Source organism: Arachis hypogaea, chromosome 4, assembly GCF_003086295.3.
Source record: "Arachis hypogaea cultivar Tifrunner chromosome 4, arahy.Tifrunner.gnm2.J5K5, whole genome shotgun sequence".
NCBI lineage: Eukaryota > Viridiplantae > Streptophyta > Magnoliopsida > Fabales > Fabaceae > Arachis > Arachis hypogaea.
The window spans coordinates 84047348-84062582 of record NC_092039.1 but is presented as its reverse complement, the minus strand read 5'-3'; the positions used below and the strand labels follow the sequence as shown (position 1 = coordinate 84062582).

General features: G+C 40.4%; 1 non-coding gene across 1 annotated transcript; it reads right to left on the bottom strand.

Moving 5' to 3' along the window:
• Nucleotides 1–668: 668 nt before the first annotated feature.
• LOC112799488 (small nucleolar RNA R71) lies at nucleotides 669–772 on the bottom strand. Its single transcript, XR_003201066.1, has one exon. It is a non-coding gene; the product is annotated as a small nucleolar RNA R71 (small nucleolar RNA).
• Nucleotides 773–15235: the final 14463 nt, after the last annotated feature.

Genomic DNA, 15235 nt, shown 5'->3' with positions numbered 1-15235 from the left:
TAATTTGCACCACTCACACTAACACTCACTCTAACAAGAATAATCACTTCATTTTATTTCTTGCTGTGTGCTCTATTAGATGTATGACAGGGAGAAGAAGCGGAGCTTCAACTTCCTTTTATTCCGAACTTGAGAGGACCCTCCGTAGATTAAAGAGGGAAGCAAGAAGAAAAAAAGTTGTTGGTGCTGAGAAAGAAGAAGAGTACTTTGAAACAAACATAGAGGAGAACTTGGAAAACAACCATGAAGAAGAAACTCACAACCATGCCAGAGAAGGCCATGTGAATCATGCTAGGCAAGAGAGGAGAGTTCTAGGCTCTTACATCAATCCAAATCCAGGAAATTATGGAAGTAGCATCCAAAAGCCCACCATACATGCCAACAACTTTGAATTAAAACCCCAACTCATCACCCTTGTTCAGAATAACTGCTCATTTGGAGAAAGTGCTCAAGAAGACCCCAATCAACATCTAACTACCTTCCTAAGAATATGTGACACTGTGAAGTCTAATGGTGTTCATCCAGATGTATATAGACTACTTTTGTTCCCTTTCTTACTCAGGGACAAAGCATCTAAATGGCTGGAATCCTTCCCAAAGGAGAGCTTAACAAATTGGGAAGATGTGGTGAACAAATTTTTGGCAAGATTCTACCCTCAAAAAATTATTAGGCTGAGAGCTGAGGTACAAATTTTCAGGCAATAAGATGGTGAAACTCTCTATAAGGCATGGGAGAGGTTTAAGGACTTAACAAGAAGGTGCCCACAAGACATGTTCAATGAATGGGTTCAACTGCACATTTTCTATGAAGGTCTTTCTTATGAGTCAAAGAAGGTCGTAGACCATTCATCAGGGGGCTCTCTAAACAAGAAGAAAACCATTGAAGAAGCCATAGATGTCATTGAGACTGTGGCTGAGAATGACTGCTTCTATGCTTCTGAAAGGAGTAACACTCGAGGAGTAATGGAGCTGAACCACATGGATGCATTGCTGGCTCAAAATAAGATGATCACCAAGTAGCTAGCAGATCTTACCAAGAAGGTGGAAGAAAACCAAGTTGCAGCAGTCATTACTTCATCACCAGCTCAAGAAAGAGTAAATACATGAGAAGAAGGTGACTGGGAACAAGCCACCTATGTTGGAAACTCACCCAGACAGACCCATGATCCATACTCCAAAACTTACAATTTTGGTTGGAGAAACCACCCTATCTTTGGGTGGAGAAATCAATAAGACCAAGGCCAAGACCAAAGACGCCACAACCACAATTCCAACAACAATGCAACTCACCAACATACCTCACAGAGATCCTATCAACACCCCACCTAATCACCCTTCTCAACCACCTAACCTCAACCCACCATCACTAACCAAGGATAGACTCTCCAGAATTGAGACTCTACTTGAAGACATATGTAAAGAAGTCCAAGATAACAAAGTGTTCAAGGATGAAGTGCAAGCCAATATCAGAAACCAGGGAGACACCATCAAGAGGCTGGAGTCCCAAGTGGGGTATCTATCTCAACAATCTCCCAAACCCACTGATTGTTTCCCAAGTGACATAGAGAAGAACCTAAGAAGAGAAACAAAGAAAGTAAGGTGGGAAGAATGCAAGATGATTACTATAAGTGATGAGAGGAGTGTGGAGGAAGTGCACACACAAACAGAACACCTCCAAGACATTCCAAGGGAAAAGCATGAAGAAAGAGACCACGCATCCCATCCCACACACAGGGAGGAGCTAAAGGAAGGAAAGACCCTGAACCCATATGCACCCTTTCCCCAAAGGCTCAAAGGTGGTGTAGCAAAGAGAATGCATTCAAGGTTCCTCGACATGTTCGCATCCCTTGATGTAAATATACCATTCATTAAGGCCCTCTAGCAGATGCCCTCCTACATCAAGTACATAAAAGGGCTGCTGGCCAAAAAAATTTCACTGAAGGGTGGGCAAATAATAGTGATGAACAGGGAGTGCAGTGCGCTAATTCAAACAGATTCACCTACAAAGAAGAATGATCCTGGGAGTTTTCACATTCCCTGTGCTATAGGAGAGACAATGATTGATAAGGGGCTCTGTGACCTGGGAGTAAATATCAACCTGATGCCTCTATCCCTAATGAAAAAGCTTCAAATCAATGAGCTGACACCTACAGACGTGATCAGCAAATTGGCTGACAAAACTCAACAATAAGCGATAGGAGTGGTTAAAAACGTGTTGGTATAGGTTGGGAACTACTTCCTCCCTACAGACTCTGTGATCTTGGAGATGGAAGAAAATCACATCCATCCCATCATCCTGGGGAGGCCATTCTTAGCCACAGCCAGGGCGCTTATAGATGTGGAGCGAAGAGAGCTAGTATTGAGGATACACAACGAACAGCTCACCTTCAACGTATTCAAACCCTCACAAGAAGCAGATCATGATAACAAAAAATCAAAGGAAGAGCACAATGAAGAGCTGATGGAAGAACCAAACAAGGGAGCACAAGCACCACAACTAAGAACTCCTATGGTTAACAAGCAATGTGGTCAGAAGGAACAACAACCAAGTGTGACCCAAGAGGAGCTAGACTCACCAGAGTCATATGAGACAAGCAACAAAACCCTACTGAAAGAAGAAACCATAAGGAGCAAGGTAACATCAAGGGAAACAAAGTAGAAGGCCCTAAGGGGATAGAGGAACAAGAAGATTCCTACAGAGGGTTTATCTCTGGGAGATAAAGTGGTCTCTGCTTATCTTCCACTCATCCCACCTCATCTCCCCACCATCCTATCTCAGCTACCTCAAGTGTACACTATCAGCAAAATTCTGTCCTTAGAGCATGTGAAACTTCTCAATAAAGCCAATGGAAACATATTCACTGCAAGGGGGAAGATTTGAAACAATACCAACCACCCTGACAAAGGCCAAATGTTAAGATAATGACGCTAAAGAAGCACTTCATGGGAGGCAACCCATGTTCTATACCCTTTCCTTTTAATCTTTAATAGTAGTCAATAAAGCAAAGTTCATGGATTTAAAATCAACTTGAACAAACACCTATAAAAATATTTACATGCAATATATGGTAAATGATAAGTTTGGTGTTTAAGGCACACCAAAAGGGCTTGAACACACTCCATATTATGAAAGTTCTAATCAAATCTTGTTGCACCATATGATCACAAACTAAGTTTGGTGTCACCAACGTTGCATGCATGGGCATTTAATTGGTCAGTGGGTTTGCATTCATGAATGGCTCTTAGTTAGTCAAAAGCAAAAAACAAAAAATTGGGGGGTGGCTAGCCTCCCCAAAGTTTTTTTTACCACCATAATTCAAACTAATCTCTGTTTCCTTTTTGTTTTGGAAGGAATTTGAAGGGAATATTGGAGGAACTTGATGGGACAACCAATTGAAGGGGGGGTTCGGCCACCTCAGCCATGGAACTACACACTTGTCTTCAAGGGGAACACCTTGGGACGTGTTGCCATGCAACATTGGGAGTGGGATAGCCTTGGAAACCGAACCAAGACCCTCATAAAAGAAGTGATCCTTGTGCCCATCCAATGCTAAACCCCAACCGTTCACCATTAAGCTGTACCACCAATCCACACCCTTCAATTACCTATCATCTTCCTATATAAAAGACCCCCACTCTATACCTCTTCATATTCTAATATCTGTTCATTCCATCTCTTGTTCTTCTTTCTTCCAAATTCTTCCAAAACTTTACACATTATCAATTTTGACCCATGGCATCATCGAGCTCAAAAAGAAGAAAAGGAAAGGAGTCTATGGAGCAGCCTCCTTTTGATGAGAAAAAATTTAGAACCTTTTACCATGCATTACAATTCAGGTGGATGGCTGAGAAAGAAATCATATATGAGTTAGGCTTTCAATTCACAAAAACTAAGTGCCCCAAAATTGCAGATAAGGTGGAAAAGAGAAGATGGGAGCTCCTCACTGATCCGGTCACAAGAGTAAACGCAACTCTTGTAAGAGAGTTCTATGCAAACGCGGTTAGATATGATAAGGCAGATGAATCCTATACAAGCTTCGTAAAAGGGATGACAGTGGATTTTTGTCCCATGAACATCATGAGGGTGCTAAAGCTACGAATAATACCATTCACGGAAGAGAGCTATCAATCAAGGACAGATAGCAGCCCCAACTATGAACAGATTGTGGGAGATATTTGCATACCAGGAGCGGATTGGGAAAGAGATCCTCATAAGAAACCCAGGTTTATAAAAAGAGGAGCCCTCCTTCCTGAGTCTAAGGGGTGGTTCAAAATTGTAAAGAAATCCATCCTCCCAGCCGGAAACAACTCAGAAGTAAACCTTAAGAGGGCAACAATGGTACAATGCATAATGAAGGGAGGAGAAATCAAGGTTCTTGAACTCAAAGCCCAAGGTATTCGGAAGCTCGCTGAGAAAAGTAATTTTGGAGGAAGTTTAGGCTACCCCAGCACCATTCTCCGTCTTTACACAAAGGTTGGGGTGGTATTCCGAAGATAGAAACCCCGATAGAATAAAAGTCGGCATCCCCATTACTCTTCGACGGATGCATGCCGCTGCACCTCCCCTACCTCAACGAAGACTAAGAAAGAGGCCAGTCCATCAAGTGGAAGAAGGACAAAACCCACAGGAGCAAGCCCTAGCCAACTTAGACATGCACCAATTACAAGAAGCTATTGATACACTATCTAGGCAATACATGGAGAATCAAAGGGCACAGAAGGAGCTTCAAATCCAAATAATGGACTGCCAAGAAGAATCACTCTCTAAATGGATGAATTCACAAGGGGAGTGGCAAAAACAATTGATGGAGTAGCAATTGGAACAAGGGAGATAATGGAGTGAATCCTTGAACCAAAAGCAAGATCAACAACAAGAAGCCATCCAGAAGCTAATCAACATCCAAGCACATGAAGGTACACACATTCATGAGATGCATCGGAAACAAAGAGAACAGACAGATCTTTCTGACGAATACAGAGCTTTTTCGGAAGGGGTTTATATGAATGAGACTGGATATCATGTAAACATCCAAGCCAGGCTCAGGTACTTAGTCGGACAACTACCTGTATTACACGATATGAGGACGTAAAGCATGAATTAGCACGAGTGGAACGAGAAAGAGCCGAAAAGAGTCATGAATCAGTAAGGAAGGCACTGGAAGATTGGAAAAAGGCCAAAATGAATCGGATACAAGGAAGTGCAAGTGGATATCAAGAAGGATCCCAAGACAAAGGAAACAAAGGGACATGAGCATTCCAATAAGTGAAAGGTGTTGGAGTTCTTTCTTAGTTCTATCCTTTTTCAAGCTTTAAATAAGGAAAATCATGTATGAAATAGAACATGCTTCCATAGTAGCTTAGGAACCTTAAATTCTGCTTTTAAAATTTCATTGTTTAGGTCTAAGTGTGTTGGTTTAAGTCCCTGGCTTCCAATTTCATCTTGCTTATATGTATGCGTGTCCCCTTAAGTCAATCAAAAAGAAAATGTTAAGAAAAAGAAGAGTGGAGTTATCTTGTGAAGTAAATTCTTAAGTTTGTGGTATGGTCATTGATCAGCTAAGTTGGTTCACCCACAAGGTATATAGGCAACTATATGCTCTAAACCACATGCTTGGAACACATTCTATGAGACTAACAAAAAAAATTAAGATCCTAATAAGAAAAGAAAAAGAGCAATAAGAGTTGAAAAGGAAAGAAAAACAATAAGAGATAATACTAGGCACCAAGGTTTAAATATTGAGGCATATGTCTGTGGTGTTCATGTGCAAGGGATATGCTTGAATGACTAAGCTCTTAGGAATGCCTCATCACTTGGTAACTTGGGTTAACTAATCCGGGATTACCAGCTAAAAGTTCACTATCAAGAGTAACCTTTGCTACAGAGCACTTAGTAACCCAAAGAGGTGCTGGACACAAAGGTCTCAAGAAAGAAAAATAACAAACCATGTGCCTGTGGTGTGTAGGTGTGGGGGAAAGAGACTTGAGGGAGTAAGTCCTTAGGAGTGTCTTAACACTTTACACCTTGAACCAACTGGTTCGGGAGTGTTGGCTGAAAGCTTATCATAAAGAGTCGCCCTCTTACAAAGCACTTAGCCTAAAAGGAATGCAATAAAACCTGGAAAAGAAGTGAGGATCAACAATTAGGAAGTCTCAAATGATGCAATCAAGTGAGTGTTCAAGGGCATGATAAAGGCCTGAAAACCAATAAAGGAATGAACCTAAGTTGCTATGCATGAAACCCCATAAACCAGGAATTTGACTTCTATAATGATTAATTGTTTATCTTGTTATTTCATTCATTTTTTTCCCATGTTTCAGTACTTGCTTAGAGACAAGCAAGCTTTAAGTTTGGTATTTTTATGCCAAGGCATCTTGGCCAGTTTCACTGACCTTTTCTTTACTGTTTTAGGGTAGTTTCATGCATTTTCTTAGTAAATAAGCAAGTTTTGGATGAAAATACATTTACACATTGATTCAAGCAATTATTGTGAACTTTACATGATTTTATGAGGATTTGGCAGGAATTGTATGATATAATTGATGATGCATAATCTCATGGCTTGGAACAGAGCTTTGATGCACCTTAATTGCTTGATTTCAGGACAAAGGAAGTAAGAAGGAGCCACGTTAGCAGCCACGTTAGTATAATTAACGTGACCACTAACATGGAATGGGAACAAGTTTGTAGCATTAATCGAAAAAGTGATCGCCAATAACACCCTCGAAGCCATCATAGCCCACGTTAGTTACCACGTTAACTACATTAACATGGTATCTAACGTTGAAGAGGAAGAGGAGCTCCAACGTTAGTGGTAAAAGTGATTGCCACTAACGTTCCACAAAGGCACAATGAAGCCACGTTAAGAGTCACGTTAATCCAATTAACGTGAACTCTAACGTGGGATGAAGAACCAATCACCAATGTTAGTGACACTCACCTTTGTCACTAACGTTGGACCAACCCAAGAGTGCCCATGTTAGTGGTCACGTTAAGACCACTAACGTGAGAGATAACGTAGAGCTAAGCATGATAAGCCAACGTTACTGACACTTACCTTTGTCACTAGCGTTAGAGATGGCAATCACTACCACGTTAGTGGCCACGTTAATCTAAATAACGTGAACTCTAACGTGGGAAGGAGGGGCGTTTGGAGCGTTAGTGACAAAGGTAAGAGTCACTAATGCTCTCGAAGCTTAGGCATGCCCACGTTAGGAGTCACGTTAGTTATACTAATGTGAACTCTAACGTAGGGAAGGGGGCACAAGGCAACGTTATTGGAAAAGATGATTTCCGATAACGTTCGCGAAGGACCAAGAGGCAACGTTAGTGGTCACGTTAGTGCCACTAACGTTGAAGTTAACATAGATCATTTTGGGTTGGAACATTAGTGGAAAATTTGATTGTCACTAACGTTCTCGAACCCACATCCTCACTTAACGTTAACACCACTAACGTCCTAATTAACGCCCATGCCTAACTCACACTTTTTTGCAAACAAAGCTGAGCCCACTAAGGATTGTAACTATTTCAACTCAAGATCAAAGGCCAATATCCAAGATTGAAGAACTCACTAGAAGATCAAGAAGAGCAGTATATATAGGAGTAGTTTTGAAATATAGAGAAGCTTAGCACTTTTGGAGAACTACACTGTGTTTATTTACTTTCTGCATTTTCTAGTTTGTGAAGCATGTACTCTTTCCTACCATTTTCCATTTCCAGAGCCATGAACAACTAAACCCCTTTCATTGGGTTAGGGAGTTCTGTTGTAATTTGATGGATCAATTATAGTTTTCATTTTCTTCCTCTTTCTTTTCTCTTGATTTACTAGAAAGCTTTCAATCTTAATTCAATTGGTTAGTTGTCTTGGAAAAGAAACTCTCCATAATTGGATCTCCTCTTAGCCTTGGAAAAGGGATGAGGAGATCATGCTAGAAATGCTTTCTCATGTTAGACCAAATTGGGGTTTGGACGGATATAGTGACATGTAATCCTCCCAACACTTTGATTTGGAAATACATGTGGTATAATTGGTGACCATACTTCATCTCTTCCCATGAGCAATTAAATCAAAGAATTGGGCAATTTTTCAAGCTTAGAGAGATTGGGTTGCCAAGGAATTGGGATCCAATCACTTAAGATTGCCAAGGAGATCAATGAATGCATTGATTGAGGTAGAGATGAGAATGAACTTGATCCGGAGAATGCAACATCTCCTAAGCCCAATGAATCCCCCATCTCTGATCTTACCCATTCTCTTTACTTTTTGCCATTTATTCCCATGTTCATCTCCCCATATCCCCATTTAAGATTCTGCACTTTATTTTCTGCAATTTACTTTCCTGCCATTTAATTTCCTGCAAATCTTAACTACATTTCTGTTTAGCTCAACTAGCACACTCTTCCAACTAAAGTTGCTTGACCAATCAATCCCTGTGGGATTCGACCTCACTCTATTTTGAGTTTTTACTTGACGACAATTCGGTATACTTTCCGAAAGGAAATTTGTTGAGAGACAAGTTTTCATGCACCAGATATCTCTGTTAAGGGGCCTATAGTCGATATGGAGGCAAGCAAATATGCAACTATGGTGCCATCACAGGAGGCGGGGTGGAATTTGTCAGGCTGTGCAAAATCAAGGATGATCATTTGGGTGTTTTTAAGATATTGAGGACCAACCTGGACGTGGTTCTCATGGTTCAGTTTGTTGATTATGAGTAGCTAACCTTACCAGGCCATCGATTTATTTTGGGATTAATGGTGATGCCTATTAATGGATGAACCTAGTATGTTTTTTGTTATTATGCTTCAAACCTTGATTACTATGTTATATTTTCGATTACTTGTACATTACCTACTCTATTAGTATGAAATATTTTCTTATGTGCTTGATGATTTTAAAATTCCGAATTTAAAATTTCATAATAGAGTCTCCTACACATACATGTTTGAGGTCAAATATAAAGCAAAAATGTATAATTTGAGAAGAAACACATTTCTCAAAAACCTAATTCATAAGGTTTTCTAATACTTAGAGAACATGACGATTTCAGGATAGACCTGAACTTGCTTCCATTAAAATGAAATGTGAGTGGTTTCAGCTGAAATATGGAAATTATACTTATCCTTTTGAGTCATAGTCCTCGGCCAGACCAAACTTTGTTGGATCGTTCTAGGCCAACTACAATAATTCATTCGATTAACAATATACTAACAATCGTAAGTAACCTAAACTATGAACAAAATCAAAGAGTAAACGAATTAACATTCTTACCTTCTAAGATGAGTCATTAATGGTTCAAGTATCATCCTCACCCTCAGCTCCAAAATATGATGCCCCATCTTGTGTATTCCTTCAGCAGTTGGGGTTTAACTAGCAAGATACTCGATTATGGTCTATGATGAGCGGATAATTTATACGCTTTTTGGCATTGTTTTCATATAGTTTTTAGTAAGTTTAAGCTACTTTTAGGGATGTTTTCCTTAGTTTTTATGTTAAATTCACATTTCTGGACTTTACTATGAGATTGTGTGTTTTTCTGTGATTTCAGGTAAATTCTGACTGAAATTGAGGGATTTGAGCAAAACTCTGAAGAAGGCTGACAAAAGGACTGCTGATGTTGTTGGAATCTGACCTCCCTGCACTCGAAATGGATTTTCTGGAGCTACAGAACTCCAATTGGCGCGCTCTCAACGGCGTTGGAAAGTAGACATCCAGGGCTTTCTAGCAATATATAATAGTCCATACTTTATTCGAAGAATGACGACGTAACTTGGCGTTGAACGCCAAGTACAAGCTGCTGTCTGGAGTTAAACGCCAGAAAAACGTCATGATCCGGAGTTAAACGCCCAAAACACGTCATAACCTGAAGTTTGACGCCAAGAAATGCCTTAGCTCGTGGAATGATCAAGCTCAGCCCAAGCATACACCAAGTGGGCCCCGGAAGTGGATTTATGCATCAATTACTTACTCATGTAAACCCTAGTAGCTAGTCTAGTATATATAGGACATTTATCTATTGTATTAGACCATCTTTTGACCATCTTTTGACCATCTTTTAGTCTTTTTCATTCGGTCACTTGATCATAGAGAGGGCTGGCCATTCGGCCATGCCTGAACTCTTTGCTTATGTATTTTTAACGGTAGAGTTTCTGCACACCATAGATTAAGGGTGTGGAGCTCTGCTGTACCTCAAGTATTAATGAAATTCTATTATCTTTTATTCAAATCTCTCTTATTCTTATTCCAAGATATTCATTCGTACCCAAGAACATGATGAATGTGATGAGTCAAAATTACCCTCATTATCATTCTCAATTATGAACGCGCGTGATTGACAACCACTTCCGTTCTACATGCAACAGAGCTTGAATGCGTATCTCTTAGATTCCCCAACAGAATCTTCGTGGTATAAGCTAGATAGATGGCGGCATTTATGAGGATCCGGAAAGTCTCACCTTGTCTGTGGTATTCCGAGTAGGATCCTGGGAATCCGGAAAGTCTCACATTGTCTGTGGTGTTCCGAGTAGGATTCCGGTAATGAATGATCGTGACGTGCTTCAAACTTTAACCTGCTGGGCGTTAGTGACAGACGCAAAAGAGGGATTCTATTCCAGTAGGAGCGGGAACCAACCGGTGATTAGCCGTACTGTGACAGAGTGCGTTAGCATAGTTTTCACTGCGAGGATGGGATGTAGCCATCAGCCATGGGTGATGCCTCCAGACTGGTTAGCTGTGCGAGTGACAGCCGCACAGGATATTTCCCCGTGAGGAATGAAAGTAGCCACAGTTGATGGTGAACCCCCTATACAAAGCTTGCCATAGAAAGGAGTAAGAAGGACTGAGTAGAAGGAGTAGGAGAGCAGGCGTCCAAGAGCTCTACAGCATCTCCATCCGCTTATCTGAAATTCCCACCAATGAATCTGCATAAGTGTTCTATCCCTTTTATTATTTCTTCTTTTTATTATTAATTATTCGAAAACCCATAAACCATTTTTAATCTGCCTAACTGAGATTTGCAAGGTGATCATAGCTTGCTTCATACCAACAATCTCTGTGGATTCGACCCTTACTCACGTAAGGTTTATTACTTGGACGACCCAGTACACTTGCTGGTTAGTTGAACGGAGTTGTGTCCACTCGTGCCAATTTCTAAAATCCAATTACAAGAAAATAGGAATCACAATTTCGTCCACCAGTCTATCTGACGAAAAAGACCACACTTCTTAATGCATTTCAGTGATATGTGGTTTGTGTCCTTTCTTTTTTGCTTTGAATATCGAGCCATTTGTGGGTCCCTGACACACCCCTCTAGTGTCGATAACTATTCAATTTCATTCTAACCTCCGAGATCACCATAATCTTTTTTCTGTTTTAGATCCAATATCTCATAACGAAGTTTATCTGTCATGTCAACAAATTCTGCTTCATCACAACATGTCAGGACACACATTTCCCTACAAAGATCATTCAGCATCCAATTGCGGCACGTGATCGTTGAATTCCAGCAAAATGGTTTTTTCTCCATGAATGCCCTTACTTTGGAGCGAGCTTTCTTCGATGAACGATCTAAAACAAGACTGTCTGACATATCAATCAACTTTACATATGCTAGCACTGCTACAATGTGATCACACAGTATATCCAAAGACTCCATCCACAAGCATGGGCACTTAAAAATGGAACTGTCACAATAGTGAGACACTTGCCACTCTTTACGAGAACTGCTTGACCGAGACATTATGTAAATCTCACAAGTTGGGTTCAAAGTACATGTCTATTAGAAGAAAATTTCTCCAAATCATGCAGCAGACTTGATAGCACTAGATATCCAACCATAGATAACATATTAGAATGTGCTTGTCAAGACCTCATTTGGGATATGCAATGCATAAACGATTCTAAAAGTCCCTCAAATTACGCCGAAAGTAGACTAATTTACCAAGCATAGAGTGCAGTCCCTCGCATCTAGGCATAGAACGAAAACCCCAAAGAAATGGTCGCGAATATGTGCAGTTGTGCAAATATTCCTCCTAGCATAAAGGTCAGAAACCCATTGACTATCCGAAAGGCCCAACGCAATAACCATATAATACCAATGATCTTCAAACTTAGATACCTCAATAATCGAACAACATGCATTTCTCAAATTCAAAAGTGAATGTTATTTTGTTTAGGTAAGAAGTCGCATTCTTAAGCAAATTCCATGCACACAAATGATTATAAGTGCCAGAAAACACCACTTTGATTGCATTTTTCATCGCTCCACATCTATCTGCTATGACAAATCCATGTGCTTTATCCTTCATAGTGTCTAAGACCTATTGAAGCAACCATGTGTACATTTGCTCATTCTCATTTACCACTATCACAACAACAAACACAATGGTTTGGTTATGATAATTTACTCTAAAGAAGACAACCAGTGGGTACATATACTTATTCATCTGATATGCCGCATCAAATGCTACGACATTCGCAAATAGATGATAATCCAGTTGACTACAATTATCCCACCAAAACAGGTGTACCAGACGACCATCTTTGTCAGCCAAATAACGTAAAAACATTTCTGGATTCCCATGCGCCATTGATTCTAAGAACTTAAGGCAAGACATTGTATCCCCACTGATGAGTCTTGGTGCGGTTTTAGAAAATCACAAAATAACCAACAAGTGCACCGGGTTGTACCAAGTAATACATCAGGTGAGTGAAGGTCGATCCCACGAAGATTGATGGACCAAGCAACAATAATTGAGTGTTTCACTTAGTCAGACAAGCAAAAAGAGGTATTTTGAGTTCAATTAGTATTAAGCAAAATTTAGGAATTAAGAAAGCAAATAATAACATGAGTGTGAAAAGTATATGTGAAACAGTTAAGGTTCCAGAGATACTTTTTTTTTGGATTAAAAGTTCTTTGAATTCCTATACCTCAAGAATTAACAACCTTAACTCCATGCTCAAATATGTACTATTAAGTTCATACATTTAAAACCACAAATATATACCACCACATCAAAATAAATAAGACGATTCAGATTATATAAACTCAAGTTCTCATGTATTATACCACTTATTTCTTTCTCTTTTTTTTAGATTCAAGCTCAATGGCTTATACATGAGACAACTTTTAACTAAAAATAAAAGTAGGAAATAGTAAACAGAAAAGCTAAAATTAGTACTACTCATGCAAAGGATGAAAACAAAAAACAGAAAATAGAAAATAATAATTGAAAATAGAAATACACAAATAACATAAAAAGAATTAAACCACCTCAGTCGTCCTGGTGGCTACCTCCTCCCGAGAATCCTCTATAAGATTCGAAGTCTCACCTTATCTACTCCATCTCCTGTCGCTAACTTTGCTGCTCCTCCAAAAGTTGCTGAAGGAGAATAGAGTGACCCTCATGATCCGTTCTCAACTGCTCAATAAAAGAGGTCAGCTATTGTCAGTACTCCTGTGGAGGAATGTAATATCTCTGAGGCACTGCTGGCTGCTCTAGCTGAGGTGGGTGAGTCGGCTCCTCTCTCGGAGCTCTAGCTTACTCCTGAGCATACTCCATAGTCTTCCTGGAGATGGTCCTCTCAATGGGAATGAGGGTATCATGATCAATCCACACTCTAGCAGCATCACAAAGGCGAAAAATCTGGTGTGGTAATGCCAGCCTGGAATTGGTGGAGGCATTGGGGGCAATACTATAAATCTCTTGTGGAATAACTCGCTCCACCTCCACCTCCCTCCCGAGCATGATATAGTAAATCATCACTGCTCGGTCTATGGTAACCTCCAAGCGGTTGCTCGTCGAGATGATGGAGCGCTAAATAAACTCCAACCATCCCCTAGCAACCAGCTTCAGATTGTGCCGTCCCAACTGGCCAAGCTGCCCCTCAGAATTGAGCCTTCACTGGGATCCCAAAAGGCATATGTCTGCAAGTATCTGCTCAAGCCGCCGGTCCCTGTTGACCCTTTCAGTATGGGACTCATCATCATCCCCTGTCTGTAGCAAGTAGTGTATCTCCGCACCCTCTGTGGACCAAACTCGAGAATCTGCCCTCTCACCATCATCCTCCAGTTCTTGGGACTGGGATTTAGGCCCTTCACATGCTTGTAAGATACCCAAGTGTTGGCATAAAATTCTTGGACCATGAGTTGGCCCACCTCAGTGACTGGGTTGCACAATGTGCCCCAGCCCCTCCTCTGAATCTCAGCCTGAATCTCTGGGTACTCGTTCAGTTTAAGATCAAACCAAACCTCTGAAATCACCATTTTTTGTCCAGTGATCTCATGGAAGTGCTCCTCATGGACCTTAGACTGAACCGGTGGAAGTTAAATAGACCGGTCACTGGGGCCTTCTCCTTCCTCTTCCTAGAGGAAGACTCTCTGGTCTTGGGTGAGATAAAAAATACTGAAAGAGAAAAAACGGCGCGGCCACACCAAACTTAGAAGGTTTCTCATCCCAGAGCAAAGAAAAAGAGAATAAAAAGAAAGAGAAAATAGAGGGTGGTAAAAAAAAGGAAGAAAAAATTTGTGGAGGGTAAGGGATAATAGTGGGGATAGGAAATTAAAATTGGGAAGGGAGATGTAAAAAAAAAAGAAAAAGGAGGTGGGATTGGTAGTGAGAAAGAAAGATAGGAAGGGTAGTGGAATTTTTATTGTTGTGGTGAAAGGGTGGGGTAAAAGAAGTTATTTATAGAAGGGGGGATGTTCGGTGGGTAAAGGAAGGGAGGGTTTAAAAAAAGTGAATGGGAGTTATTGTGGAGGTTGGTGGGAGTTATGATAGGTTAATGGGGAATGGAAGAAAAGTAAATGGGGAGAGGGGGTTGGGTAATAGTAATAGGGGAAGGGGTGTGGGAGAATAGGAAAGAATTGATTGTGGAGTGGGGATGGTGGGCGGGTACCTCATTTTCCTTTTTTTCATAATTTAAACTCCCTTTTTGAAGGACCTGACGAACGAATTCCTTGCGTGGTCTAGATAGAATTCGCAAATATGTTCTCGTTGAAAGTATTGTTTCTAGACTGACAAGAAATCCTTTCATACAAAAATTTGGTTGTCACAAGTAACAAACCCAATAAAAATAAACCGAAGTATTCAAACCTCGGGTCGTCTCTCAAGGAATTGCAGGAAAGTGTTCTTGTTATTGGTTATGAGTTTTCTGGGAAATTTGGAGTTTGGGCAATGGGCACATAAATGATTATAAATTAAAGTAAGGAAAATTAACAAGAGACTTTATGCAATT